The sequence below is a fragment of the Thamnophis sirtalis genome, unplaced genomic scaffold (assembly GCF_051295495.1).
Source record: "Thamnophis sirtalis isolate CommonGarterSnake01/CBP01778 unplaced genomic scaffold, rThaSir2_p1.2 scaffold_7, whole genome shotgun sequence".
Classification (NCBI taxonomy): Eukaryota; Metazoa; Chordata; class Lepidosauria; order Squamata; family Natricidae; genus Thamnophis; species Thamnophis sirtalis.
The window spans coordinates 38,202,400-38,227,568 of record NW_028261387.1 but is presented as its reverse complement, the minus strand read 5'-3'; the positions used below and the strand labels follow the sequence as shown (position 1 = coordinate 38,227,568).

At 46.0% G+C, this 25,169-nt stretch overlaps 1 long non-coding RNA gene across 1 annotated transcript in view; it reads left to right on the top strand.

Annotated features, from left to right (window-relative positions):
• LOC148044610 (uncharacterized) overlaps nt 1–19,427 on the top strand; it is a 67,766-nt gene extending 48,339 nt beyond the window's left edge. Inside the window, exons 2-4 of the long non-coding RNA XR_015697389.1 lie at nt 11,776–11,941; nt 12,589–12,643; nt 19,148–19,427. This is a non-coding gene — a long non-coding RNA (uncharacterized LOC148044610). The remainder of the gene's footprint in view (nt 1–11,775; nt 11,942–12,588; nt 12,644–19,147) is intronic.
• Nucleotides 19,428–25,169: the final 5,742 nt, after the last annotated feature.

The window sequence follows — 25,169 nt, the reverse complement described above, 5'->3', positions numbered from 1 at the left end:
TCAGGATAAGTAGAATAAAACTGGCGGAGCAGCTGGGGAGCACGGAGGTGGGACTTGTCCACCCACTCGGCATGAGATGGAGGAAAATGCTTCCAAGCCACTAGGTACTGAATCCGATTCCGCCGCCGCCAAGAGTCCAATATTTCCCGGACCTCAAAATGCTGTTCACCATCAATCAACAGGGGGGCAGGCGGTGGGTCCACAGGTGGACGTAAAGACAAGAAGCGAACAGGTTTAATGAGATTAATGTGGAAAACCGGATAAACACGGCTGAGGTGCTTGGGTAGCTGCAAGCAAACCGAAACAGGATTGATGACCTTGATTATGGGAAACGGGCCCACGTACTTAGGCCCCAACTTCTTAGACTTTTGCGTAGTTTGAAGGAACTTTGTGGATAAATAAACTCGGTCACCCACCTTGTACTGATAAGGTTGTGCACGCTTCTTACCAGCCTGTTTCTTATGCGCACGATGCGCAGCATCCAAAGTACTAAGTGCCAAAGGCCAAATATGCCTCAACCGCTCACTCCATTCGGAGACGGACAAAATCTGTGGCTGCTCAAGAGGAACCTCAGGAATAGGAACAAAGTCCTGGCCAGATACAACTCAAAAAGGAGTGAATCCAGTGCTGCTATGTACAGAGTTATTATAAGCCACTTCCACGTGCGGCAACAAGTACACCCAATCATCCTGCTGGTAATTGATGAAACAACGTAAATATTGTTCCAGAACAGAATTAGTCCTCTCACAAGCCCCATTAGTCTGAGGGTGGTGGGCGGAGCTTAGACCCTGGGCGGAGCCAATGCACTTAAGAAATTCCTTCCAAAAAACAGAAGTGAATTGCACACCTCTATCAGAAATGATGCGATCAGGCACGCCATGCAAACGGTAAATGTGAGAAATGAAGAGTTTAGCAAGTACCTTTGCAGAAGGAATCTTATGGCATGGAATAAAATGAACTTGCTTGGAAAATAAGTCAGTAACCACCCAGTGTGCCCCTGGCTCTCAGGAAGTTCGACAATAAGGTCCATAGAAATTTCCTTCCAGGGGGCGACAGGGCGAGCTACAGTCTGGAGTAAACCCTGCGGTTTCCCCGGCGGGCGTTTAGCGGCTGCACAGACTGGACAGCTGGCAACATAAAGTTCAATGTCCTTCTTCAAAGAGGGCCACCAAAACTGCCATTTCACCAAATGCAGCATCTTCACAAATCCAAAATGCCCCGCTAACTTGGAATCATGAGCCCGTTGGAGGACAACGAGACGAAGAGAAGCAGGGACGTAAAGTTTCGCTCCATGGCAAATCGTCCCTCATTGTGCATTCACCTTGATGCTGCTGGAACCAATCATCCTGGGGAAGGGCCTTTTTGAGATCGGAGAGAAAATCTTGAGACACTTCCACCTTTGAGCATGACTGCTGCTTAGTAACAACAGGAGCAGCGAGGCTGGACGTGGGAACCATGGACTGGATAACATTGAGCTTAGAGCAGTTGTATTGAGGAAGTCTGGACAAAGCATCAGCCATAAAAATTTTCCCTCCTGGGATGTACTTGAATGTGAAATTGAACCGATAGAAATGCTGAGCCCAGCGCATCTGCTTAGGGGAGAGGCGTCTGGGAGTCCTCAAAGCTTCCAAGTTCTTATGGTCAGTCCACACCTCAAACGGGTGCTTAGCGCCCTCCAGAAAGTGGCACCACGTGGCCAAAGCCCAATGTACAGCAAATGCTTCCTTCTCCCAGATTGCCCAACGTCTTTTCGTGTCTGTGAGTTTACGGGAGGTGTATGCACACGGTTGTAAATTACCTTGGTCGTTAGTCTGAAGCAAGACTGCCCCTACTGCCACGTCGCTGGCATCAGCTTGAACGACAAAAGGCTTGTCCATCTCCGGATGCTTCAGAACCGGTTCCGCAGCAAAGAGTCGTTTCAACTTCTCAAAAGCAGCCTGACACTCCATGGTCCAATTCAACGGCTTGCTAGGCTTAGGTTTAGGCCCACCTTTGGACTTCAACAAATTAGTGATGGGAAGCGCAATTTTGGCAAAAGAAGGGATGAACTGATGATAGAAATTGGCAAAACCCCAAAATTTCTGTAATTGCCTACGTGTACAGGGTGCCTCCCACTCAGTGACTGCCTTGACCTTAGCGGGGTCCATCTCAACACCAGCGGGGGAGATACGATACCCAAGGTAGTCTATCTTCTCTTGGTGAAATTCACATTTGGATAACTTGGCATAAAGTTCAGCGGCTCGGAGCTTCTTCAGGACAGTGCAGACCAACTTGACGTGTTCGTCATATGTTTGAGTGTAAATAAGGATATCATCTAAATATACGATAACGCCCTTGTAAAAGTGGTCATGCAAAATTTCATTAATTAATTGCATGAAAACTGCAGGCACCCCCTGCAGGCCAAAGGGCATCACCCAGAACTGGAAACAACCCAGGGGGCAGTTGAAAGCCGTCTTCCACTCATCCCCCTCCTTTATGCGGACCCTATAGTATGCTTCTCTGAGGTCCAATTTAGTGAAAATACGGCCCTTTCCCAGTTGGGCCAGCATGTCCTTCATCAGTGGTAATGGGTATAGGTTCTGAGCTGAGATGCAGTTCAAGTTTTTGAAATTAACACATAATCTCAGGGAGCCATCTTTCTTTTCTCTGAACAACACAGGTGCTGCCACCTTGGGCAGTGCTGGCTCAATGAAACCTCTTTTCAAGTTTTTATCAATGAATTTCCTCATTTCCTCCATTTCCCTAGGGGACATTGAATATATTTGGGGCTTTGGAAGCTTTACTCCAGGCAAAATATCGATGGAGCAATCAGTAGATCTGTGGGGTGGAAGTTTAACTGAAGATTTTTCACTAAAAAACCCCTTCAGGTCCCAATACTCTTTTGGAATCTTTTCTTCCCCCTCAATTTTCTCCTGGCCCCTGGCAGCCAATGCGGGGCTGGAGCCAGCAGGCTCTGGGGCATCGGCCTCCCCGTCTGGGGCTGTGCTGGTCCGAATACGCAGCCACCCCTCCCTCCAGTTAATGCAAGGGTTCCATTTACGAAGACAGGGGAGTCCCAAAATAAGGGGTCTGTCCATTCCAGGAGCCACAATAAAAGAGATCAATTCTACATGGGTGCCCATTTTCATTTCTAGAGGTTCAGTGTAGAAATGGGCTGGGCCACCCCCTGCAATGGATCCATTGATTTGGCAAAAAACAATAGGGGTTTTCAAAGTCCTCAATTTCAAGCCCAGTTTTTCAACCATTGCAGGATTAATCATACATCTAGAACAGCCCGAATCAAGGAGGGCGGGAAGCTGTTCTGTCTCCCCATCGGGTGGCACCCTTAACTCTATTGGGATCAACATGGGGCCTTTATTCGAACTCACCCAATGAGGCGAGGAGTTGTCATCGGAGTCATCAGAGGACCTGGTGGTCACATCCGCTTCTTCTTCCGCCTCCTGCCAGAAACGCTGGGGGGTGTTTTCAGCAGCGAAAGCAGCCTCTTTCTTCCTCTCTGGGGCCTTGCTAGTCTTCCCTTCCCTCTTGGCAGGGGGCGGGGCAGTTGCAGGAAGTTTAACGCGGCAATCCATGGCGTGATGGCCCCCTTTCCCACAACGGAAGCACGTGAAAGGCTTGGCCTTGCCGGTGGAGCTTCCCTTCCCTTCACCCCTGATGCGGAATGGGGCCCTTTGAGCTGGGGGGGGGGTGATCTCTCTGCTTTCTCCTCTTTCACACGTTGAAGTCTAATCAAGTCGAGCTCAACGTCTGCTGCATTTTCATACCAAGCTGTAACTTGCTTGGGAAGGTCTCTGTTAACGCATTGTTGGTAAATGTCCTCATTTAATCCCAATGCAAACTGGTCGAGCAGCGCCTCTTCAGACCAGCCTCTCATATAAGAAGAAAGCTGTTGAAACTCCTGAATATATTCAGCCACCGATCTATCTCCCTGTTTGAGGGCCATAAATTTCACCTTCCCTCGTTTCTCAATCAGCGGATCATCAAATCTCCTCTTTAGTGCAGTCATAAAGAGATCAAAATTCCTCAGGAGGGGGGAGTTACATTGGTGTAAGCTGACCATCCAATCGGCCGCTTTTCCCTCCAAAGAAAGTAAAACCATTCGCACCTTCATCTCATCTGTTTCTAAATCGGGCCCATAAATTTCCATATAATTCCAAATCTGTATAACAAAGAGACCCAGGTCCCTGGGATTTCCGTTATATTTTACTGGCAAGGGAGGGACTTTTGCCATTCTGTGTCTTCTGGGGGGGGGCTACTCTGGCAGCAGCTCTGGCTGGGGGGGGAAGGCTGTTTCTGGGTTTGCTTGCTCCCATCCCCCCTCGGCCTCTTCACCCTCCCTAAATTTATGCATAGAGTACCTTTGTTCAAATTCTTCCGTTTGCTCTCTTTCTCGGGACCTCCGCTCGGTCATGGCTTCTTCCCAGTTGGCTGGTTTTTTCTTTTGTTTTCTCCTGGTAACTCCAGCATCCAAAATCTCACAATCTTCCTTTTGCCCCACTCCCAAAGTCCATCGGGGCCGAACTGCAGTTTCTTCTATCCTCAGCCCAGCTAGCTTTTCAGGTAAAGATGGTTCTGCAGTTTCTCTTCCAGTCTCCTCATCATCGCTCGCTTGCAATGACATCTTTTTCTCCGTTCCTTCTTTTGAGTACACCCCCCACGGTAGGCTGAGACCTCCTGGTGGGGTGTGAATGAGTCTTCGCTTACTGTCAGCACCTCTTCATTGAATAATTAGGAAAGAAAACCACGAGAGTCCATTGATAGGAATCAAGTGTACTTTTACTAATTATAAATGATTAGAAGCGTAGCAAAGCGAAGACTGATTATTTAGGCGCGAAAGCGAGTGATATATAAAATAACCCATTCCCCACCCCTTGGCATCCCAGTTGCAATCCAATCATAATTCTCCCAAGTGTCAGGTGTGAGATAACTTCGAAAGGCATCACCAAGATGGAATGTCGGTGCCGTTGGCCTTGGCAGGAACCTCCTCCGCATGCGCAGTCCGACAGGCAGCAGAACTCCAGAATCTTCCTCCAGCACAATTAGTAAACCCCTCCCAAATACCATGCCTTCCCTCCCCGTTTCAATGGCAGCCAAAGCAGCAGCAAAGCAGAGGCTGACAGACGAGGAGTTGGCTTCATGCTCTTGGAAGCCTAGGTCAGAACACCAAGTAACTCTGTGTGTATTGAGATTCTCAGTCATCCAGGTCACGGTTGTCCAATTGACAAAGTCCAGTTGCTTTTTTGGGGGAAAAGCACTTTTTGGACTACCAAGTAACTCTTTTCCCACATTTCCATGAGTTTTCCAGCTTGATACCAATGATTTCTAAGCCCCAAAAGAGCAACTAGAAGCAAAATATTTTTTTAAAAATCCAAAGAACCAATAGAATAATAGAGTTGGAAGGGACCACAGAGGTCTTCTAGTCCAACCCTCTCCTCACAAGGAGATCCCATATTATTTCAAATAGTTGCTCAATCTCTTCTTAAAAACCTCCAGTGATGGAGTACCCATAACTTCTGAAGGCAAACTGATCCACTGATTAACCATTCTAACATTGCTTTTTGTTCTGCCTTCAGGTGCTTTGGAGAATAGTTTGACCCCTTCTTTGTGGCAGCCCTTTAGGTATCTGACAAGCTTCAATATGTCTACGGATTCTTTCCTTGCCATATTGAGAGTTCTCAAATCATTGGTATCAAGATTCCTGTGAGAGCCTTCCAACTATCTGGAACTGGAGGCAAGTAACTTAGTTTGGTTGAAGGGAGATGAAGTTTGAAATTGAAAGGGCAACAGATTATTATTGCCATTGTTAGGGGACATGATTAAGAAATAAAACACCAGCAGAGGAGACTGCACTCAGCTGATCAGGGTCCTATGCTCACAAATTGCATGGTTTGTCTTAATAGGCTACTTTTGGGGGACCAAGGAACAAATAGAGGCCAAGCAAACAGGCAATCAAGACTGAAAACACCGTCAAAGGGATTCCCAACTCCTCTATCTAGGGCAGGGGTGTCAAACTCAATTTCATTGAGGGCTGCATCAGCATTGTGTTTGACCTCGGAAGGCAGGGTGGAGTAGCCAGCTATATGTCACTTGTGTCAGGGGTGCCTGTGGTGGCCTGAGAGCTCTACGAGCGAAAATGGGCTGTTTCAGGGTGGCCCTGCGGGTCAGATCTAAGCACCCCAAGGGCCGGATGCGGTCCCCAGGCCTTGAGTTTGACACCCCTGAACAAGGGAAATCACTTTATTTGAGGAGATCAACTTCCTGTACCCAAGGCTAGAATTAAGTAACTAAAATGGTGTGTAGTGTGGCCTTTGGAAAAGAAATATCAGGGAAAAGAGTTACTAGATTCAAAATGAGTTGGTACAATTTGAAGAGGGGGAAATGGAAGGGCATACATCTTTTCTGCACTCACTGAATGTGTAAATATCCCATTTACTAATAGCAAATTCATTTTCATTTTATGCAGCAGACGGTACCACTGACATGCAAGAAGCAAGTACATGCAAGCTTGGGGAAATTCTGAAGTTTGAAGACATAAATTGTTAAATATGTTATAAATAATTAAGAGGCAAAAGCTTCCAAACAACTAAATCATGATCAAGAATGGTGGATGGCACAGGAGGCTCCTGGTGCCTGACCAGGGGCTAAAATGAGATTAGAACATACTTAAAAAGTGTCTACTGAGTGGCCAGGTTTCAGCCTCCCTACTGCTCAGATCAGAGGTGGGTTGCTACCAGTTCGTACCTGTTTGGGCTAACTGATGGTGGAATGTTGGCCTGTGTCACAGAACCAGCAGCGACCCATGCTTGCCATGCCTCCAAACCAGTTCCCCAGTCACCGCAGCATGTTTTTCTGGCATTTTTAAATGTTTTATTGTTTTGCACATGCACAGACCTATTTACAGGCAACTGTGCACGCGAAGTACGCACACACTGAACCGGCAATAATGCCGGCAGTAACCCACCCCTGGCTCAGATCCCAGCTATCACTGCATGATTTCCCCCATGAGAGGCTCCATTATACTCTTTCTGCTTAGGAAGAGGGACTTCAAAACAACAGTCACATGCAGATGGAGCACAACCAGGCTTTCCAGTTCAAAGGTTTTCCTTCATTGCTTCACTGTCACTTCCTGGCATTTTAAAACTCAGCTCAGACACCAAGAGCTTGAGACTACCTCATGATAAACACTCTTTGACCTAATTGGATTGGCAGTTTTTTGTGAATTAAAGAAAGTAGCTCTTTTCTCAGTACTTCTTGTTCTCAATTTTTAGGGCCCATCAATGACCCTCTCACCAATAACTTTCTGGCCCCGATCACAGGGCTAAGGAATTCTTTTCCCTAGTTCCGTGAGGGCAAACCTATGGCATGTGTGCCACAGGTGGCACACGGAGCCATATTTGCTGGCACGGCAGCCCTTGGCAGCTCTCAGAGCTGGTACACACACTGGCCAGGTAATTTTCGGCCTTCCAGAGGGCCGGGGGAGGCAGTTTTTGCCTTACACAGGCTTCAGGAAAGTCTCTGGAGCCTAGAGAGGGCAAAAAACAGGCCCAAGAGATCAACCGGAAGTTCCTTTCCAAACTTCCAGTTGGCCCATTGGGCTTGTTTTTCGCCCTCCCCAGGCTTAAGGAAAGCTTCCAGATCTTGGGGAAAGCAAAAGTCCCCCCCCCTGCGCATGCAGGGGTCGCTCGCGCATACATGGTGGTGGGGTCACTTGCACATACTCAGATGGGGGCTCACTTGCACCTGTGCAGATGGGTGGGCACGCACACGTGCATGATAGCTTACCTTTAGAAAAAGCTTAGCCATCATTGCCCTAATTCTCCTGTTTCCCATTTCTTTGAGTTTAGCAGCCTACCAGCATCAAAATCTCAGCTCTCCCACTTTTGCTCTGATTATCCTTAGGCTGACCACTTCCCTCGCGATCCTTAAGTATCAGTGTCCAAGGCTGATCTTGCCTCTCGCATCTTACCGCATTTCTTTCAGGCCATTTTCCTCTCCATTCCCCTTTCTCAAGCTCTTTACAACTGTCTTGTAGCCCAGTTTATTGTTCCATTATAACAATTTGCCCTTCTGCTACCTACTGCCTGGGACCTGTTGAAGTGCTTTCTGCTTTGCCACGAAGCAAAAATAATCAGCCTCTCCTGAAAGCCAAGGGCTACACTTAGCAATTGGGAAGGTCAGTGAATGAGGCCAAATCATGTCACAGGCCATGGGTAGGATCTTTATCCTAACGGCATTTTAAAGCTAAAATTAGGATAGTTGAAATATTAAATGCCAAATGTTAAAATGCTGGTGACATTTTCACATTTTGTTTTCACTTTTAAAAGAACAAAAGTTAAATACAAAATTATTCAAATCAATAAACCAGAAGATACCTCTGGCTTCCCTGTTCTCAAAGTGTATTACGGAAGATGAAAATATTGATAACAATTGTCATTTCAGCTGGCTTGCAAAAGTATTCTTAAGATTTCAAATCATTCAAGGAGATGATCTGTTTATCATCTCCCTATATTCCAAGGCTGGCTCAAGACTTTTAGCTACAATATCTGAGCTAGACAAAATGGCATCAGACTTAACACACTGTCAGAAGAATAATTTGGGGTTCCAACTCGAGCCGGGGCTGGCAAGAATAAATCAAAATGAGATCCACACAGCTGTGAAGAAAGAAGAAATATTTATTCCTAAAAGCAAAACAGTTTGCCTGTAGGGGCAGCTGCAGAGAAATGAGCACAGTAGCAGATTTTGCTGGAGAATGGTGCTGGTGTTGGAGAGGACTCCTGTGAGTCCCTTGGACTGCAAGGTGATCAAATCGATCAGTCCTAGAGGAGATCAACCCTGACTGCTCTTTAGAAGGCCAGATCCTGAAGATGAAACTGGCCACCTAATGAGAAGGAAGGACTCACTGGAGAAGAGCCTAATGCTGGGAACGATTGAGGGCAAAAGGGGTGCAAGGGACAACAGAGAATGAGGGGGCTGGATGGAGTCACCGAAGCAGTAGGCGTCAGCTTAATGGACTCCAGAGGATGGTAGAGGACAGGAAGCCTGGAGGAACATTGTCCATGGTGTCGCGATGGGTCGGACACAACTTCGCAACTAACAACAAAAAACAGATTTTGATAGGGAAGCTTGTCCAGGGTGTGGAAGTGTCTATGTGTTGATTCTAGGGTGATGTGTGTGTGTGTGTGTGTGTGTGTCTGTATGTGTGTCTATGGTGTTTATTCTTGTGAAGATGCATTTCCGTTGGGAGACCTAATTTAATTAACTGTGTCTGTGTTTTTAGGCCTTATCTTTCTATATGCGTTTTAGGTGTGGGTAATCCAGTGGTGGGTTGCAGGTGGTATGTCCCGGTATGGGCGTACCGGAGCCAGCCTGGAGCACTGGATACCATTCTGGTACAGTGCTCCAGAGAGCCCACCCCCCTGCCCGTGCTTCTTACCAGTGTTTAAAGGCTTCTGCGCAGGTGCATGGCGCATACACCGCCTCCGTGATGCTCTGCGGAGCAGCTGGAGCGTCACGGAGGCACTAGGATGCATGCGCGCACTGCACGTATCCATGAGGATGCCGCCAGCCCCATTCCCACCATACCGGTTGGAACAGGATTTGCAACCCACCACTGGGGTAATCTATTTAGCAATAGTAATAGCAACAACACTTGGACTTATATACCTCTTTATAGTGCATTTACAGCCCTCTCTAAGTGGTTTACAGAGTCAGCATATTGCCCCCAACAATCTGGGTCCTTATTTTACCCACCTCGGAAGGATGGAAGGCTGAGTCAACCTTGAGCAGTCTGCAGTACTGCACTCTAATCACTGCGCTACCTCGGCTCTACTATTTGAGGGTTTGAGGTAGTTTGCTCATTTTAGTTGATTAACTTATTTTCAGTTTGACGGGCCTACCAGAAATTCCAGAAGGCCGGAATCGGGCCTGTTTATGGCCTCCAGAAGGCCTCCAGAGCCTGGGGAAGCTGTTTTCACCCTCCCAGAGTTTCAAGGAAAGCCTCCAAGCCCTGGGAGGGCGAAAACACCCCCCACCACCATGGTGCAAGAGGCCGACTAGGTCCCGCCCACCATGGTCACACCCACCTAGCAACTGGGCAGAGAACCCCTTGCTAAAATTTTTGAAGCCCACCCCAGGAAAAAGTCACTAGTCACCCAGTTGGCTTTGTGCTCAAGGCAGAATTAAAGTTGTTGTTTCCTGGTTTCTGGCATGGTGACTTAAACCACTGCACCAAACTGGCTTTCTAATACCGGCTATTCACTTTTTCAAAATACGCTTGATATTCTGATTAATAGAAACTGCAACATATTCTGGGGAAAGTTTAACCAAGTTGCGCAAAGTGACACTACTTTACAGAGCCACGCTAACTGCAACTGCTGGAACAAAATGGAGAGTGGAAGTAGAAAAGCAAAGTGTTCTGACTTGATGTCACCAATCAAAGCTTTACCCGCCCTCTTCACTTCAACTGAAATGTCTTCTGCATATGAACGTGCTTTGCTTTGTAGAGCCACATTGAAAGAACCTTTTGGCAAAGGCTCAATTGAAGCCAGACTCTCTTTGAGGATTTACACACAGCTCTAACCATTAAACTCTTGGCTGCTCACTAGTTGAAGAGATAATTGCACATGGGAATTCAGAAAGATCGATTTGTCCAGTTTCTCTGCTTCTCTTTGGTTAAAAGCAAGCCAACGAAGCAAAAGGCGTGACAGTTGACGATCCCAGCACATTACTTTCCCTGCTCTCTTTATACTGATGTTCAAAGTGTTACACAGGCTGGTTAGAATATTTAAAAGTCAAAGCACCTCCTCCCCTGAAGAGAAGCAAATTATAAGCTATGCACATGCAATTAAGTGTGCATATCCTCTCCAATTAATATTTGGATATGCACACTATGTTCTCAACAAGGACAAGCTGATTTATAAAAATGACAATCTATACTGATTTGTGAATTGAAAATGAATGTTAAAAAAGAAAACATAGCATCAATAGAAGTTCGATAGTTCCCCCCCCCCCCCCCCCAATTTCTATAAGTCTCATTACAACCTAAATCTACAGTTCTCCAGTTTAGGGAGATTTAAGTGTTTGGCAAATTCCATATGTCCAAGGGGCCCTGTTAAGAACAGAGAAACCAACAGAGACACTTTAACACCCATATTAGCTATGACATTTGTTTGCAGCAGCAGCATCTACCCTATCTTCTGCATGTCTTCATTTGCCATGGAGGCTTAGTATTGCCCATCTTTGAAAATAACATAAGGGATAAGCTGAATTACTGTTTCCAATTATTAGAAGAAATGTAAAGAGAAAGCAATGTGGTTTTTAACTACGTAGCTGTGAACTACTAGTTACCATGAAAAAACCATCTGTAATAAACAAAAGTGTTGCATCATTTCCCAACATTAAAAGTATTATTCATAATGTACACAAATGAGAAGCAGCATGCTAATATTTAATAAATAAACATAAATAAATTCCAGTCAAAGAAGATCAGTGTGGCTGGCAGTCCAAAACAGAATTGCATTTCAAAAATAAATCTTTAAAGATGCTTCAACACTAAAATTAAAAAATGATCTTGTGCTTCTGTTAGAGTTACTTTTTAAAATTTGCACAAACTTTATTAAATGCTTTCATCAGGTTATGCATCACACTGAAATAAATCATTGTGACTAGTTTCAAGTTTAATTCCATAAGCTTATACATACTGATCAATATGTTGCGCCCTGTTGCCAAAATCTATTCTAAATTCTCATCATTTACTTGTATTTCTGTTTATTTCAGAAAAAAATAAAGGGAGAGGCAAGCAATGTTTGAAGTTGCAATCTAGATATCTTAGTCATCATGAAACAAAACTGGGTCAATTCCAATGAAAAGTGGAGGAAAGAGACAGGAATATCTCACACAGGTCCAGAGAGAAGAACATCTACTGGTGGAGTAAAGCTTAAAGGTAAAGGTTCCCCTGCACATGCATGCTAGTCATTTCACGCTCTAGGGGGAAGTGCTCATCTCCATTTCTAAGCCGAGGAGCCAGCACTGTCCAAAGATGTCCCCACAGTCATGTGGTCAGCATGACCAAGAGTGGGGAGTGGGATCACTTTGGTGGTATCACTTCCCACCAAAGTGATCCCTATTTTTCTACTTGCATTTTTTACGTGCTTTCGAACTTCTAGGTTGGCAGAAGCTGGGGCAAGTAATGTAAGGTGACCAGACGTCCCGATTTTGGCGGGACAGTCACAATTTCTAACAATTTAGCAGCGCAGTGGATTTGCTTAAGAAATCCTAACCGGGGCAAGACAAAAGACACTCTGTATAACCCCTCTCTATGTCTCAGTACTTTCATTGAAGATACTAAAAGGTTAAAGCAACAAAACGGAACCCACCCCGCCCCTTTTACTTCCTTTTATAAGAAAAGATGACCCAGTACCATAGAGCTCCAGGAAATACTTTGGCTAGAGAAGTAGTGACTGTTCCTTCCTGGATTTCCCGGAGAGGAGGGGCACGGAGGTTGGAGGTCGGCTCGTGTGGGAAAAATGTTACAAGGTTTCTTTGAAAAATATTTCCCTGGGACTAATTTCACCATTTTAATTTGCTCAGTTCTTTGTATTAACATCTACATCATTCTGGATTGACTTGGGGTGCCTGCCTGCTGGTAAGTGAGCCGGGTTTTTTTCTTTTATTTTTTATGTATTTTAAAATAATATTTTATTTATTGTGCATAGGATTTTTTAAAATAGTTTTATTCTGTGTGGAATCTTTTTTTAAATAGTCAGGAGTCATTGACACTGAATTTGCACTTTTAATAATCAGGAAGCACATACTGAGTTTCTTTGAAAGAAAATCCAATAATTTGTTTCCTAGTATAATTTGATTGCTTATTAGTAACCTATGACTATCACTGTGTTGTAGCTTATGATTCTTGATGAATGTATTCTATTTTATTTTTCTTTATGTACACTGAGAGCATATTCACCAAAGACAAATTCCTTGTGTGTCCAATCACACTTGGCTAATAAACTATTCTACTCTACTCTACTCTACTCTACTCTACTCTACTCTACTCTACTCTACTCTACTCTACTCTACTCCTCTACTCATTTCTATTTCAGTTCTAATAAGGAGTTTAGCTTCTCTCTCTTGAAAATGTAAGCTAGCATAAGGCATTATAATGCAAGCTAGCCTTAGCTTTCAAACAGTTCATTTAGTGACCAAAGTTTAGTGGCATTGAAAAAAGTGACCGATGACCATTTTTCACACTTAGCGACCATTTCCACACTTAGCGACCATTGCAGCATCCTCACGTGATCAAAATTTTGATGTTTGGCACCAGATTCGTATTTATGATGGTTTCAGTGTTCTGGGGTCATGTAATGCCTTGTGTGACCTTTTGACAAAGTCAAATGGGGAAAACAGATTCACTTATGTTACTAACTTATCAGTTGCAGTTATTCACTTAAGAACTGTGGCAAGAAAGGTAGTATAATGGATTTAGTGACCAAAGTTACAATGGCATTGAAAAAAATGACTGATGACCATTTTTCAACTTAGCGACCATTTTTCAACTTAGCGACCATTTTCACACTTAGCGACCATTGCAGCATCCTCATGGTCACGTGATCAAAATTTTGATGTTTGGCAACAGTTACAATTTATATTTGTAAATTGTAGTTATGTTGAAATAAAAAAAAATTACAATACTATTTTTGCATTGTATGAAAATTTTTGTTGCTCCGTATAAAATTTTTAATCAAGCCCCCCCCTCCCCCGGTCAAAGGTGTCCCTCTTTACCAATCTGAAAATCTGGTCACCTTAAAATAATGGGAGCTCACCTCGTTACGATTCGAACCACTGAACTGCCAACCTTCTGATTGACAAGCTCAGTGTCTTATCCACTGAGCCACCACCCACCTTCATATAACTTGGTAAGGGAAATAAGATTTATCATTTTTTTTCCCATTGCACAAAGGAAATAGCACAAGACAAGTGCAAGAAAGGGAAAGGTTTTGGCCAACTCTTTTCTAATCTTTCTACTGATGAGTTGGAGGAACAATAGCCAACTCAATGGGAAGAAGAAAGAGTCTGAGGAGGCCAACAATAAAGACATTCATATGGTGGCCCAAGAGTGCTGCGGATTTTATAACAGGCAAAACTTTGTACATGTGTAAAGCAATCCCTTGAAATATAAAATGTTAAAAATATTACAAATATCTGTGATAATATGATAACAATTTGTCATTGAAGAATTTATACTTTTAATTGCATTCTTGAAAGAGGTTTGGGATTTGTCACAGAATAGAATTATAAACACACAGTAAATAATGTATCTGCTTTCTCAAAACTGTCATATTTCCCTAATGGAAGCAGTTTAGTACGAAAGCAGTAAAATCTGTGCAGACATCATATGAAGCAGCAGACAGTACACCAAAGAATCTTGGATTTTTCCACATAAATTAATTGTATAGACAGCAACCTGAAATGCTTCCATGATATTTCCATGAAAATTCTTCAAGGAAATACTTTCAGTACTGTATGACACACCGCAGCTATAGTAACCAAGAAGTCTATGGAATGAGAAATAGAAAAACATTTCATGCACTCTTCTAGAGAAATGCTTAATTGGATATTAGTTCAAGTATTATTTCCTAAGACTATATTTTTCCTTGCCACTGAACATTTGACATTTATAAAGGTCTTTCCTGAAATTGCTTTTGTTTACTTTACAATTTTGCGAGTCAAATGAGACAGCCTGTTCTCCAACAACACTCAAATTAGAGCAATCTTTCTTATTTTCTCTATATAAAAATCAAAAGTTTTCATCGGCAGTAGCTTTTTCAATTTGGAACAAGCCCATCTGGCTGCTGAATATAATTTGTTGCTTTAAATCCCCAGAGAGCTAGCAAAAATGTCTTGTAGTCTCTGGGCTGCATTCTCCTATTAGGTTTCCTGAAATGTTGTCAAAGTCAATTAAAATATAGCCCCAGAACTTTTCCTCCAGTTTAATTAAACAGACCATTTTAAGCCTAATGTGCTTCACAAAACAGATGCTTTAGAGGCTACATAAAAACTAGAAAGCACATGTGCCTAATTCATTAATAATTATTTGGCACCCTGCAACTGCCTGAGGATTGGTAGGAATAATCAATTCACATAAATAAAAATGATGCAGTCATAAAATGCACCCACCACCTTTTCCCAGGTCAAACAAAGATCAGTCCAATAACATTTCTTGGTGCAACCCTGACAATAGCTATAAACTGCTTGGGAACTGCTACTAGGGCAACACACATCGCAAATCACTTCCATTCTGCATTAAGGATAGTGTAGTCAGAACTTTAAATGAAAGAGGATATGCAACAATGCTGCTCATAAGCCATAAAGGGAATGGAAACACTCACTGACAGTAAGAGTCCTGAAAGCTGTCGCCAGTTAATGGACCGGTTTGACACAACACTGTGAAGTATCAAGTTGAGAAAATAGCTGTTGAAAGAAATGTCCTTCTGGGTTCAGCTCCAAGTGGGGAAGAAGACACTGGAGACATGGAGGCTGCTTGGAAAGATGGTTTATTGTTGGACAGAGCCACATGGCTTGAGCCCTGTACAGAAAAGGTGATCACATGGTTCAATGTTGGTGAAGAAGAAGAGAGAAGGGCTGAGGAAGGGGCTTGCTAGGCTTTTTATACCCTGTTTAGTCCCACCTCTCTGTTTCCTGTTCCTGTGTAAGAAATGTATTCTGACTGGTTGTCAGACTCCCAAGATGCCATGAAGGGGGCTACTCTCTAGGCTGTGATGAGTTCTCAGTTGCCTTGTGGTCAGTGGAGTATATTATCATGCCTTTCTGTAGCTTCTGGTGAAGTCTTTATTATGTAAAGTGGGCTAGCCTGGCCATCTTAATGGCCCATTGACAAAGTGGGGGTGGGCAGAAAGCTACAGGCAACTATTCTGTCTTTTAAAACATGTTTCTTTCTTTTCACATCCAGAGAAATATTCTGCCTTTTCAATATTTCCTACGATATTTCATTTTTCTGGGAGAGGGCTGGATGATAACTTCCCACATAGCGATAACAGACTGAACTCTCCAGGAAAATGCCACAACATGGCAATCACAAATGCAGATCTACAAGGAATTTAATTTAATTCTTCCTTGCACAATGAATATCAGTATATTCTGAGGCTGGCTGGTTTTTTAAAAAAGCATGTCAGAGAAAGCAGTTGAAATAGCATTGCTCAAAGGCTTATTTCCTTAGAGTTCTAAGTGAAGCAATTGGGAGACAAGTTAATTTGGAGATGCAAGAGTTTGCAAGAAAAACCAACTATGGCAGCAAGTGAATTAAACACAAAAGCAGAGCCCAGCTTTATGACTGGAAAAGATCTAGTATTATAGTTTTCTAGGGTTCCTGATGGATGCATTGCATCAGATGCAGATCAGTAGCATCTAATATTTTAGTTGAACAAGGCACAATTTCCTAAACAGCTTGTGTATTTTTTTTTAGTGAAGCCAAGAGGAATGCAGCATTTGTATTAGAAACAGAATCTACCTATCTGAGACCAGTGAACTTTACTGTTTTTGCTCCTGAGGCAAGAAATTACACAAAGCAACTGTTGTCTAAAAATGATAAGGCTGGGTACTTACAAATGTAAATGGCAAGGAAGCCAAAGAGGATCAGGATTTAAATTGTATTCACAGCCAAGCTAAAAATTAGAATAAGCAAACCAAGAGATAAAAGGAAAGGTAAAAGCACTGCTGTTAGCAACTGGATGAGGGGAAACAAAACATGGAGACACAGAAACAGCAACAAGCAGATGGAGAAAATTATCTTTCTCTCTTTACATCACCAAACTATCTGCCAATATTAGCAAAGAAACCTCTCTCTCTTCCTGGTTCTGCCTCCTGCTTTGGGATAGCAGCTTGGTCAGTCCTACAAGGATATGATTGGCTGATGACTTCGTACTGGATACCAATGAGAGAGCGGGACAACAGCAAAGCTTATCCAATAGCTGTGCTTAATATGCTCGGCACACCCTAAATCAGGATGCCACCATGGCAGCAAAATAGAACAGATGGTTAGAGGAAAGATAGAGACTGAAATGGGAACAGCACATTTGAGACTGTATAGTAGTGCCTTGAGGAAGGCTGAAGAGTTTTTAACTACAGGAATAGACAAAGGCAGGCAGAGTGGGGCGGAAAATAAAGAGAGATGCTGCTGTATTTACTAATATGTAAAAAAAAATGACTGGCAAAACAGTTTTCAGTAACAAAAGGGTTTTTAGCATAGATATGACCCTTCCTTAACACAGCACAGTGGTCTAGGCTAACTCAGGCATTCTTTCTTTTCTTTTTGTGCTGAATCACCCATTTGGTCCCAATCCCAATAGATTTAAACTGGCACTTCAGAGTCTCTGGCTCCATATCCTTATTCTCTTTCAAAAATAAAACAACAGCTCTCTGTATAATTTGGTTTACCAATTACAGAAAGCAACTTTTGATTACATATTGTTGAAATGTATCAGAAGCAATACCTACTTTACATTAAACTACATGGAACAAGTTACATGCATGTATTTATAAGGTGACCAGATTTTCAGATTGGAAAAGAGGGACGCCTTTGACCGGGGGGGGGGGGGGGACTTGACTAAAAAAAAATTTTTTTGTCAAAAGGTCACCCCAGGACACTGAAACCAGCATAAATACGAATCTGTTGCCAAACAAAATTTTGATCACGTGACCATGAGGATGCTGCAACGGTCGCTAAGTGTGAAAAATGGTCGCAACGGTCGCTAAGTGTGAAAAATGGTCATCAGTCACTTTTTTCAATGCCATTGTAACTTTGGTCACTAAATGTTTTCCCCCTCCTCGAGACTCCTCACTTCTTCCTTCATTCCTCTTGCTTATCTACCTTCACCTTATCTGTCTTCTGCTCTTTCCCTCTCTTCCTTCCTTTCTCCTTCCATCCTCTCTTCTTTCCTCACTCACTCCCTTCCTCCTTTTTTCTCTTCCTTCCTCCTTCCATTCTTTCAGCTTCATTTCTTTTGCCTATCTACCTTCTCTGTCTTTCTGCTCTTTCCATTTCTCTCTTCCTCTTCGCTTCTGTTCCTTCCTCCTTCCCTCCTTTCCTATTTCTTCCTTCTTCCTTCTTTCTGCCTATCTACCTTCACCTTCTCTGTCTTTCTGCTCTTTCCCTGTCTCCCCTTTCCTCCCTCCCTCCCTTCTTTCCTTTCTAGTTCCATCTTTTCTTCTTTCCTCTCTCCCTCTTTTTCTTTTTTCCTTCCTTCCTCCTTCCTCTTGCCTATCAACTTTTTTTATTTTTTTTTGTTACATAGACGACACATACCCACAACAATAAAAACAAAACAAAACAAAAAGAAAAAAACCCATCATCACATATAGCATGTCATTTGGTTACAAGTGTTTTAACATTTATCATTCTTATACATTTATTATTTCATTTAATAGGTTATAATATACAGTTTGGGTTGCTTTGTTTACCATCCCTTCCTCCTGTTATAACACCACCTTATTTTCCCTTTCTTTTCTCCCTTCCTCCCTTCTCTACTTTCTTCCTTCCTGCTCTCCTTTCCCTTCCTTCTTCCTGTACCTTTCTCCTACTCCTGCTCTTCCTCATCCCCTTCCTACCCTCTCTCCTCCTCTTTCTCTCCTTTCCATCCTCCTCTCCTTACCTCTTTCTTTTCACCCTCTCTCCCTTCTCTACTTTCTTCCTTCCTCCTCTCCTTCCCCTTCCTTCTTCCCTTACCTCTCCTTTGCTCCTGCTCTTCCTCTTTCCCTTCCTACCCTCTCTCCTTCCTTTTCTCTCCCTTCCATCCTCCTTTCCTTTTCCTTTCCTTTCTCCCTCCCTCCCTTCTCTACTTTCCTCCTTCCTCCTCTCCTTTCCCTTCCTTCTTCCCTTACCTTTCTCCTACTCCTGCTCTTCCTCTTCCCCTTTCTACCCTATCTCCCCCTCTTTCTCTCCTTTCCATCCTCCTCTCCTTACCTCTTTCTTCTTTCCCCCATCTTCCTTTCATTCTCTCCTCCTTTCTCCCTTTCTCCCAACTCCCTTTCTGGGAGTTGAAGTGCACACACTTTCAAGTCTCCAAGGTGGAGAAAGATTGATCTATCTAATTAATATAATTATTTCTCCCTCTCTTTTTCACTCTCTCTCCAGCGCACACACGCAAATGCATAGGGCAGCCCACCTCACACACAGGTAACTCCGAGCGGCTTACGGGAAGAGGACAGCCGACCACTCACCCACGCGGGGGGGCGGGCAGGATTTCGCCAAGAAAAGTTAACTTTCCTGCGAAAGGGGCCGGCAGCCTCTCAGCTCTTCCCGGCCGGGGAGACCTCCCCCCACTTCCACTCCTGCGACCCTCCTCCCGCCTCCTCGGAGCTTCAAGCAAGCTAACTGGGAAGGCCGGGGAAGAAGAAGAAGCGGCGGCGTGAGGTCAGCGGTCCTTGGGGGCGCGGCAGAAGCCCTGCCAAAGTGCCCCTTCCCCGGCCCGGCTGCCGTTGCTGCTACTGAGGGCGGAAGGGGAGGAGGAGGAGGAGGAAGATAAAGTGGCGGCACAATCCGAGGCGGGAAAGGTGCGCTTTGACAGGGCTTCCACAGCGCTGTGGAAGCCCTGCCAAAGTGCCCCTTCCCCGGCCCGGCTGCCGTTGCTGCTACTGAGGGCGGAAGGGGAGGAGGAGGAGGAGGAAGATAAAGTGGCGGCACGATCCGAGGTGGGAAAGGTGCGCTTTGACAGTGGGGATTTCATAGTCTCCTTCCCCTGGAGTGGGGAGGAATTGGGGATTTCATAGTATCCTTCCCCTGGAGTGGGGAGGAAATGTGGATTTCATAGTATCCTTCCCCTGGAGTGGGGAGGAAATATAGATTTCATAGTATCCTTCCCCTGGAGTGGGGAGGATTTGGGGGATTTCATAGTATCCTTCCCCTGGAGTGGGGAAGAATTGGGGATTTCATAGTATCCTTCCCCTGGAGTGGGGAGGAAATGTAGATTTCATAGTATCCTTCCCCTGGAGTGGGGAGGATTTGGGGGATTTCATAGTAACCTTCCCCTGGAGTGGGGAGGGAATGTGGATTTCATAGTATCCTTCCCCTGGAGTGGGGAGGAATTGGGGATTTCATAGTAACCTTCCCCTGGAGTGGGGAGGAATTGGGGATTTCATAGTATCCTTCCCCTGGAGTGGGGAGGAATTGGGGATTTCATAGTATCCTTCCCCTGGAGTGGGGAGGAAATATAGATTTCATAGTATCCTTCCCCTGGAGTGGGGAGGATTTGGGGGATTGTAAAGTATTGGATAGTAAATGGGCAAATAAAATTACCAATCAAAGAGAATATTTGCACCTCAGGGTTGAAATGAGATGTTCTCTCCTACTCTTTCCTCTTCCTCTCTTCTCTCTCTGTCTCTCTCATCCTCTTTCTCTTTGTCTCTCTTCTCTTTCTCCTTCTTTTCCATTCTTCCTTCACTTATTCTTTCTTTCTCCCTTCTCCTCTTTGTCTCTTTCTGTCTCTCATCCTCTTTCTCTTTGTCTCTCTTCTCTTTCTCTCTCTTTCTTTTCCATTCTTCTGTCAGTTTCTCTCTCCTTCTCCCTTCTCTCTCCTTTGTCTCTTTCTCTCTCTCACCCTCTTTCTCTTTGTCTCTCTTCTCTTTCTCCTCCTTTTCCATTCTTCTATCACTTTCTCTCTCCTTCTCCCTTCTCTCTCCTCTTTGTCTCTTTCTCTCTCTCTCTCTTACCCTCTTTCTCTTTTTCTTTCTTTCTCTCTCCTTCTTTCCCACTTTTTTGTCACTTTCTCTCTCCTTCTCTGTCTCTTTCTGTCTCTCTCCCCTCTTTTTTCTTCCTCTCTCCCACTCTTTTATCACTTTCTCTCTACCATCCAACCTGTCCCCATACTTATCTTCGACTGATCATGTTTGCAATAATTTACCTTTTCTAAATAGGCGCAGTTCCCTTACCGGATCCCTCGCTCAAACAAACAAACAAAAAAACAAACAAACACACACACACACACACACACAAACCATTTTTCTCCAAACTTTGGTCACAGCATGGTTCTGACTTCGGCTGGTGGGAACAGTTTTCTCCTTTCCCCGTCCAGTTTGGCAGCGAGTCTAGCGGAGAGCTGTCCCCATCCCCGGTGACCGGGGCGAAGCGAGGGTAGCGAGAAGGCAGGCCCGGCTCTTCTTGGCTTCTGCATCTCCTTGCAGCATACAAGAAACGGCTCGTGGTCACAGATAAAAAGAGGAGATCGCGACGGAGAAAGAGCATCCTCCATTAGCGCTGCGCTCCCTCCCTTCCCTACTTCTGCGCCCGGACTAGTTTCCCTTCCTGCCTCGGAGGCACCCCGCTCACCATATGCCAGTGGGCATCTCCGGCGATCCCCCGCTGACGGCGAAAAAAAGGCCCAACACCAGGGGCAGCACCTTCCTTCGCGCCCTGCGGAGTTTCTCGCGCACAGGATGGGCGCGACCCGGCAGACACAGGGAAAACTCCGCAGGGCGCAAAGGAAGCAGTGTGGCAGCGGCGGAGCTGGGAAGGTGCTGCCCCTGGAGCCCAAGGGTGAGCGGGCTGGCGCGGGCTGGCGAGCGGGCACCTTTCTCGCACACAGGACGGGCGCAACCTGGCAGACACAGGGAAAACTCCGCAGGGCAGAAGGAAGCAGCGTGGCAGCGGCAGAGCTGGGAAGGTGCTGCCCCCGGAGCCCAAGGGTGAGCGGGCTGGCGCGGGCTGGTAAGCGGGCGCCTTTCTCGCACACAGGACGGGCGCAACCTGGGAGACAAAGGCGCCCGCTCACAAAGTCCACCCGCCCACCCTTGAGCTCCGGGGGCAGCACCTCCCCAGCACCTTCCTTCGCGCCCTGCAGAGTTTCTCGCACACAGGATGGGTGCGACCTGGCAGACATAGGGAAAACTCCACAGGGCACGAAGGAAGCAGCGCGGCAGCGGCGGAGCTGGGAAGGTGCTGTCCCCGGAGCCCAAGGGTGAGCGGGCTGGCGCGGGCTCGTGGTCACAGATAAAAAGAGGAGATCGCGACGGAGAAAGAGCATCCTCCATTAGCGCTGCGCTCCCTCCCTTCCCTACTTCTGCGCCCGGACTAGCTTCCCTTCCTGCCTCGGAGGCACCCCGCTCACCATCTGCCGGTGGGCATCTCCGGCGATCCCCCGCTGACGGCGAAAAAAAGGCTCAACACCACGCGGAGGGCGGAGAAGAGCAGCGCCTTCCTTCGTGCCCTGCGGAGTTTCTCGCGCACAGGATGGGCGCGACCTGGCAGACACAGGGAAAACTCCGCAGGGCGCAAAGGAAGCAGTGCGGCAGCGGCGGAGCTGGGAAGGTGCTGCCCCTGGAGCCCAAGGGTGAGCAGGCTGGCGCGGGCTGGCGAGCGGGCGCCTTTCTTGCACACAGGACGGGCGCAACCTGGCAGACACAGGGAAAACTCCGCAGGGCAGAAGGAAGCAGCGTGGCAGCGGCGGAGCTGGGAAGGTGCTGCCCCCGGAGCCCAAGGGTGAGCGGGCTGGCGCGGGCTGGTGAGCGGGCGCCTTTCTCGCACACAGGACGGGCGCAACCTGGGAGACAAAGGCGCCCGCTCGCAAAGTCCACCCGCCCACCCTTGAGCTCCGGGGCAGCACCTCCCCAGCACCTTCCTTCGCGCCCTGCAGAGTTTCTCGCACACAGGATGGGCGCGACCTGGCAGACACAGGGAAAACTCCACAGGGCACGAAGGAAGCAGCGCGGCAGTGGCGGAGCTGGGAAGGTGCTGCCCCTGGAGCCCAAGGGTGAGCAGGCTGGCGCGGGCTGGCGAGTGGGCGCCTTTCTCACACACAGGGAAGGGGAGGAGGGTGGCGGCGGCTGTTTCACTAACCCCGCGCAGGTTACTAAAGGCCCTCAGCAGTGGCAGCAGCAGCAGCCGCCGCCGCCGCCGACCTTGCATGACGGTCCTTGGGGGCGCTGCGGAAGCCCTGCCAAAGCACCCCTTTCCCAGCTCGGAGCGGGATGAGCAGCGAGCGGAGCCTCGTTTAAAACGATGGTCGTGGCCGCTCGTTCACTCCGCCGCTCTTGCGTGGAGGTCTGAGGAGGCAGAGGGGTGGGAGGGGCATGAAGGAACCAGCACAGCGGCGCTTGGCAAGCGGGCGCCTTTCTTGCACACAGGGAAGGGGAGGAGTGCAGCGGCAGCTGTTTCACTAACCCCGCGCAGGTTACTAATCCCCGGTTTACTCACCAGTGAAGCAGCAAAACAAAGCAAATGGCCGCGAAGGCGAAATGAAATGGAGACTCCTGCGACTCATGTGGCATGCTAAGCGGACTCCAGCCAATCAGTGAGCTGGCTGGGGTGGAAAACTTTAAGCACGCTGCGTTTTCCATCCCAGCCAGCTCACTGATTGGCTGGAGTCCAGGCCAATCAGTGAGCGGCAGGCTGGGCTGGCTTAGATTTTTAGAAATAGATGGGGGAACTAACAAGCGAGCTAGCGGCAGCTAATGGGCGGGGGAGCCAGTGAGCCCCAAAATAAAGCGGGGTTTTTTGAGAACCGGCCGGGACGCAGGAAAAATGATGAAAAGTCGTGCCTGTCCTGCCAGATGCGGGACGTCTGGTCATCCTATGGAAAGGAAACCTTTAGAAATCATATTTGTGTAACTCTGCATTACAGGGCCAAAGGCTCCCATCACCCAAATTCCTCCATCTTGTGTCACCTGACAAATTTTGATGATGCTGTTGGAACTTGGAGGGAACTTGGAGGGAAACAAGAGAGCAAAGATTCTCTATGTTTCTTACCACTGAACATTCCGATGCGACTCTGTCCCTATTTTTATTTTATTTATTTGTATCCTGTCTTTTACAAATAACTCAAGGCACTGAACATACGCAACACACTTGCCTCCTATTTTCCTCACAACAGCAACCCTGTGAGATGGATTGGACTGAGAGAGAGTGACCGGCCCAAGTCACCCACCTGACTTTCATGGCTAAGGCAGAACTTGAACTCATGGCTTTCCACTTTCAAGCCTAGTGTCTTAACCACTAAACCAAACTAGCTCTTTTGAAATTTTTCAGCCTCCTTGTAAAGCCAGTGGGAAGAGAATGAGGGTATGAAAAGTAGCTAATTACGCTCTTGGGCTCCTCTTTCATCTGACCAATTCCGAGATGCTTAACTTAGTCATTCATTCATTTGCCTAAAAAAACACCACATTATCCATTCATGCCATTATACAGGATTTGTTTGGCAATGTCAGCAGAACCACTGGCTGCCCGAAAAATATCAACCATGGTGTGAGGCAGCTTTATGGTCAGAGAAGCAAGGTGGGAAAAGCAGGTGTGAGAAATCAAGTTATGGAGATGAAGATATTGGAAGCAGCTGTGTCATATAAATAAATAAATAAATAAATAAATAAATAAATAAATAAATAAATGGAATGGAATGGAATGGAATGGAATGGAATGGAAGGGAAGGGAAGGGAAGGGAAGGGAAGGGAAGGGAAGGGAAGAAAAGGGAAGGGGAGGGAAGGGAAGGAGAGAAGAGATACAGAAGACATTATTGTTGGACCAAGCCAATAATCCCAGGAAATTTCTAGACGCCTGGCACTTATCAGCATAAATTAACTCCAAGGTCAACTTCAGACCAACAATCAAGTAATTGCCAAAGAGCCATCAATAAACAGCCCAACCAAATAATCTCTAAGACTGCCCCCACCCACCCAAACAGACAGGCAAGTTACCAGAATGTAAACTGACAGCAAACGACACTCCTTACTAGCACTGATGGTGTTACCTGGTTAGATAATGAAATGTCTGCAAGAAAAGAAGCAAGCTCAGAGAGCACCAAGGACCCCCCCAGACTTCTTCCTCCTCCTCCTCCTCCTCCTCCTCCTCCTCCTCCTCCTCCTCCTCCTCCTCCTCCTCCTCCTCCTCCTCCTCCTCCTCCTTAATCTTTGGTGAGATTCACAGCCTTTGGGGCTGGTTGCTGGTTTTAGCGTGCAAAGCATGATTCATTGTGTTGCAGAAAATGACAGGCTTTAGACTTCTCAGGATACAGGAAAAGTTTATTTGGCAGCCAGGTTCAGAAAGCTAGCCCATGGCTAGCATTGCAAGTTCTGAACAACCTTTATTATTAAAGCACGCATTCTTATACATTCTCAAAAGCATTGCAACACGGAAATACTTAACACATTTCTTAGTGGTTACCTTGAGGAGA